Source organism: Corapipo altera, unplaced genomic scaffold (assembly GCF_003945725.1).
Source record: "Corapipo altera isolate COAL_440 unplaced genomic scaffold, ASM394572v1 224, whole genome shotgun sequence".
NCBI lineage: Eukaryota > Metazoa > Chordata > Aves > Passeriformes > Pipridae > Corapipo > Corapipo altera.
The window spans coordinates 2,262,150-2,268,580 of record NW_020884959.1 but is presented as its reverse complement, the minus strand read 5'-3'; positions in this window follow the sequence as shown (position 1 = coordinate 2,268,580).

Below are 6,431 nucleotides of genomic sequence, written 5' to 3'. Positions count from 1 at the left end.
ACAGAATACGGGTTCGAAACCTTGCCTGCAAACTCATTTGCATTTATTCAGTGAAAATCCCTCTTTCTGCCAGAGCTAACCTAGAAGCTTTATAATGAACAGTTCCATTAGCATCTTAAGAGTGCTCAGAGTAAACCAGTCTCCAGAAAGGCTGGTGCTTATGTTTATTGTTATGGGTAATATTTTTTCCCTCTGGAGGGAGAGTAGAAGAGAATACAGCAGTATGCTCAGTTGGTTTATTAAAATCAATGAGTTAGAAAGCAGTAAGTAGCTGTGGAACTGAGGAAAAGAGAATGTTAATAGACCGTGATAAAACACTCCATAGAAAACACAATTATGCTAAAGAATATCTGCAAAAGGCCCATCACAGAGGGCACAACCAGAGCAGCAGAGAAAGCTGCATCAAGAGCTTGTGAGGGAAGAGGAGAGTGCTTTGTATTGTAAATCTTGTGGAAATTCTGTGCAGTGATAGAGCTCTCACAAGAGCTGTCAATTAGTACAATGCCTTCAAGTTTAAATTCAAGCTAGAAGCATCCCTGCTCCCAGAGCAGCAACCTTTTTGTCACATGCTCTTAGACTGTAACTACAGAAACAGGCAAAGCAGACCTCAGCTTGGTAAACATAAAAGCTCGCTTTTGTTTCCTTGAACAGATTCAGGAGCTACCTGCATTACACATGTAAATACTTAACAAGAAAAAAAAACAAGAGCCACAAAAAGGCAAAATAGCTTGGTAATTTGTAGAAAGTAACTTTGATCAAAAATACAAAGTGTTATTATATGTGATCGGTCTGGAAGGTGACATTCACAGAGCAATGCTCCTGATGATATTGTGCATGGTACTGTAACAGTGGATAACAACTGGACATAACCAGTCTGATAACTGGATATGCTTTTCAAACTTATTCTCAGTATTCATTGAATTCTCATTCTTCTGCACACTTCAGCTCTGCTGTAAAGTTCAGAGACATTTTTTCACACGCTTTTAACAAGTTACTCCAGATCCATAATTACTGAGACCAAACTGAGTCAAAATGCCAAGGGGGATTAATCCTTCTCAGTGCTCAAAATCACACAGAATGAATAAGCACATAAAACATGTGTATCCCCAGATACAGACCAGTCCAGTTACTGACCACAGGACCTACAACGGGAGACTTAACATGTGCAGAAATATTTTACTTTTGCTGTGAATTACCTAAAAGAATAACATATGAATAATGTCTTGAACCTGTTGGAATTCAGCGATGGCATTGCAGTATCCTAAAAAAAGTCTAAGGTTACCTAGCACTTGTGCAGTGCTACAGGAGAACTGTGTGTACTACTAGTTATTATTGATACGAGGTAAACGTGGTTCAACAGCTTTACAACGTCATGGAGAGTTGAAATGATGGAGTGGGACAGTGTAGCCAGTCTGCTTGTCATGAGTGACACTTTTAAGCAATTACAATGTACTTATATCCTGTAACTTTGCTCCTTGTGATTTACTATCCACCTCTGCAATTTTTTTCTGACCTTTTTTCCCACATTTCCCAGATGAGCGCCGAAAGGAAACATAGAACTTTTATTACCAAATAATATAATAATATTTTTTCAGAGTAAAAAAATACTCAGAGCTTTCAGAAAACACAACAGAAGTGCTGGAATGCATAAACAGGAGGAGAAGATACCAAACAGTATTTTTTCATTATATCACATCAGCCAAACAAATGGATACTATAGATCAAGGAACAAGTATAGAACTGAAGCTTTGTTAAAAGGGCTTATTTTGGTCTGCATGTGACAACTATCATCACCATCATGTAAAAATTTCACAATCCATTTAAATTTTCCTAAATTGTATTACTTCTTGATCACCTATGATTTATTTAATTTCTGTTGTACCCATCACTGAGCACAATCTCTGTACAAGACAACTGGTAAAGCAATGAAGGACTACGATAACTGAGCAGTCAACAGGATAAATCATATTGGTATATATTGGCCTTGCCAAATCCTGTGTGAATGCTTTCAGTTCTTTTCCTCTTTAATTTAAAATGCAACACATTTTCAGCAGTTTTGATAATTCTGAGGAGCTTTAAACTGTGTCTGTCTGCTGAAGGGAACTGTACCGTTGTTTTTAGTGACTATAAACAGAGAATTGCTTCATTGCTGCTATGATTCATACACAGCTTTACCAGTAAGAGAAAGCCCCTGGCTAAAATAAAATAAAACAATTATATTAATGGCAATTAACCTTAGGAAATGAAGGTCTCTTGTTTTTAAAAGCCCAAACAAATAAATCTAGCATCCTATACTCTTAGAGATTCCTTTGGAAATGTCTGTCATTGTTAATACATTCTACACACTAAAATTTTTTTCCTATTGATAAGAGATGTTGTGAACTGCAGGGTGTAACAACAGCTGAAGTAGGTATTCTGAACATGCAAAACATAAGATGCATCTACTGTCAAGCAATATGAATGTTTTATAGCACACAAAGCTGTACCAGGAAGATGTTGAACAAGATTGAAAAGTTACAGGAGTCCTGAGGATTTGTTTTCTGCACTAGACAGAATTTTGTAACAGCAGACTGTAAAGAAAACAATGTTTTGGAACTCAATGTATTAAAAGCTGCCTTGATTATGCATTAAGGCAGCCACAATATGATTTTATTTATATATCAATATGATTTTACTAATTTAATTTATAACTGTTGGGAAAAAATACATAATTTAGCTTCAAAAAATGTTTTTCATACTTTATTCTCTAAGACAAAATGTGATTTATGCCTCAGAGAAAATTACTGAGATAAAACTGCAGTATTATGCACGCTAACTGAGGATTTGGTTTTGCCACTTATGTGTTACTTCCTTTGAGCAAAGTGATTAGCCATTATTCAGGGTCTTACTTGTTGTTCCTGCTAAGAAGAGAAACTGATACAATGACATCAAGTCCTTCTTGAACACAAACCTCATTGTTCTTCAAAAAAAAAGTGATATAAAGTACATAATGAGTAGTGTGGAATAGTTCTTTTAGGAGTAGCATAGGATAGTTCTAGTGTAGGATAGTTCTAGTGTAGGATAGTTCTTTTGCACAAAGGTCTAAGGGTTGTTTGGTTTGGTTTCATCTCCACACAGCATCAAACCTTGCATTTACTTCATCTACGTTTTTGATCGACCTTCCACACAGTCTGTATTTCCAGTAGCAACTTCAATTTCTTCTGGTAACTTATTCCAAAAGTATGGTGATACTACAGTTAGATTTCTCCTAAATGCCAGCTCCCCTCCATGAAATTCAGGCCTGAACCCTCAATTTATCCCTGATATAGTCATATATAGAGGGATATATAGATATAAAATATATATATATAATCTCTGTTCTTTTGCAGAACAAATGATTATGTTCTGAAAATAAAGGATCTGAATGAGGAGATGTTGACTGCAACTGCCAGGATTTATGCACAAGCACTTTTCCATTCCCCTCCTTTTCTGCACAGCATTTTGAAAATCCCTATTGCAAGGAACAGATATCACCAACTTGGCCAGCAGAAGAAGATGGTGACAAAAGAACTCTTGATTCCCTTTTGTTTAGGTTCTCACAGCATGTCCATTACTGTTACATTATTTGTCTATACCCATCAAATCGAGCCCTGTGTTTTCACTTTTACAGGTCTAAGTCAGTGGCCACTGAAGTCAGTGGAAAGCCACCACTGGAATGCTTTTACTGAAGTCTTAAGTGATAGGAACGGCCATCCAACAGCCTACTCCTAAAGTGGTTAAATTTACAGTCAACTCTCAGAATAAATCCTGCTTTTATATCCCATGTAATCTTCTGTACTGCATCATCTAATATTCTTAAAGGAGTGGTTATGAATTAAATCAAAATAATGGAGTCGGGATTATGGAAAAATATCTGCTACATGGTACCTCAGATGCCACAACTGACCTGTGCAAGTGCTGGTTCTGCCATACATTGTGTTTCCACGACATAACCATCCATCAACATTTTGACTTGCAAGCAGTGCATGGTGAAGGTACTTAGGATAAATTACGTTTGGTTCAGGACTAAGGGTAACTTAAAGCAAGAGACAGCTTTAAATCATTATGGGGTGAGTTGATCAGAAGAATCACAAACCACTGCAAAACAAATATAGTCTGAAGGTCCAGATTCACTTCTTTGGCTGTCCCAGACTGCTGGAGTGACGTGAGTGAGCTGCCCCGCAATCTCTTCATCTTTCTGGATGTCACTTAGTTGCCATATGTTATCTGTTTTACTTTCCCCAGTCATTCTGCACTTCACCAGTCATTTGAGTTAGAACTGTAACAAGATGCCAGCCGAGTGAATCATCTGGAGTCAAATGCATGTTATTCTTTATTCAGCTGCTTCCCGCCCGGTCATGCATTCAAATGGCCAGATCTAAAGTGACAGAACTTTGTATTCCCTGTTACAGCACTGAATCAGCCAAGTGTAGGGAACAGGGAAGGGATATTCATGGTATTACCAGGACAGCAAGGGAGAAAAAAGGTTCCTGACCTGTAAAACTATTTGATCCATCCATCCACTGTTACTTAGAATGAAGTGGATGCCATCACTTTAATACATCACTCAGAAAATTCTTGATCGTGTTAATGAGCTGGTTCCGAATCTTTGTCCAAAACATATCTTAAGGACAAGGTAAGAGGTGTTTAAGGCATCAGACTTCACTTTTGATGAAATCTGTTTGAGCTTCTTGAGATAACAAAGCTAGTGAAGCTTCCCTGAGGCTAGTACTCCTTCTCCCTTGTTCCTAACAGGTATTTGTTTACTGCTTCACTTATGACAGGTTTAGATGACAAATTCTCAGAAATGGCCTTTAAAAAATACTTTGTCCGCAAAGAAACTAGACAGAAAAAAACCCAGAAGTGTTATATAAAAGTACAAAGAGATATGAAAACTCTACCCATTCCTCCACTATCTCACTTTGTTAATGTGAATGAAAATATTTTACTCCATTACTCACTATAGCTAAGACATTTCCAAGTTTTTTTGCTTCATTTTAGTACTTGAACACTGAATACATGACCCAAGATGAAATAAATGCATATAGTGAAATTAGGGAATATTGGTGATGAACTTAGATCACTACAAATTCACAGCCTAAAGAGATGGTGGTGATAATCCCTAACAGAAGTCGGAGAGGTCCTGAAACTTCATAATAAGAACTCAGTTGCTGCAAGGGCTTGGTGGGAGAACTGTGTCCACAGAGAGGTCTGCAGGAACACTTGCCATGCACAGAGCATGGTGCAGTGAATTTTGAAACTCCATAAATATATAATTTTAGGCATGTGAGAAGCAGATTTACTCAGACCATGGGGCCATCAACAAACTGATGCAGGGGTCTAATACCAAACTCAACAGGCGCTCTGTCAACATCCATGGAACCACAACTAGCAATCCCTCAAAATCCACGCTCACCTATCCCAGGTGAGGCTGCAGGCACTGACCATCATTAACACAGAGCTAAATGGCTGATGCCTGAGCCTTGTTAGGGCTTCAAACCAGGCCAGTCCCTGGAAGCTCCAGCTGGTGTGTGTCCTATGCCCTGTGCTCCCATTAAAGGATTAAGCTCCCCACAGGAACAGCAGAGACCGGCATCGATCACCAGGAAAAGACCTGCAGTATAAAGGCTTAAAACTGCATTACAGCAGAGTCTCGAGCTTGTATCTCTGTGCATGAATCAGTCATGAGGCAGCTGCCTCATGTATGGTTTTTCTGATGCTAAGTGTTCATTGGGTTGGCCCCAAGAACAGCTCCAGGACAAGGAATGGGGAAGGAGCAACTTTGCACACCAGGCTCCCCAATGAGGCTCAAGATCTGGGCACCTCGAGGAGAGACTTAATCCATGATGCCACAGAATGACAGAGTGGGTGGTGTGATCAGCCAGCCTTTCACCTGCCCCCGCACCCAGCTCCCGGGGGCTTTTGGGCTGTGCCCCGGCCTAAGGGGACAATGGGGTTGTTTAGCCTAGAGAGGAGGAGGCTCTTCTCTTTAGCCTGGAGAAGAAGGGTGACCTTATGGCTCTCTACAACTACCTGAAAGGGGGGTGTAGCCAGGTGTGGGTCGGGGGAGGTAACAAGTGACAGGAGAGAGGATACACTAAAGCTGCGCCAGGGGAGATTTAGGTTGGACCCTAGGAGGAATTTCTTCACAGAAGGGGAGATTAGACATTGCAATGGACTGCCCAGGGAGGTGGGGGAGTCTCCATCCCCGTGGAGGTGTTTGAGGAAAGACTGGACGTGGCACTCAGTGCTCTGCTCCAGCTGCCAAGGCGGCGTTTGGTCACCAGTTGGACTCGCAGAGGTCTCTCCCAGCCTCCCCCGTCCTGTGGCTGTGTGCCTGTGCACCGCAGGGGCGCGGTGCGGGGCGCTGCCCCCGGCCCGGCGGCCCCGCGGGGGCGGCGCGGACGGCGCAG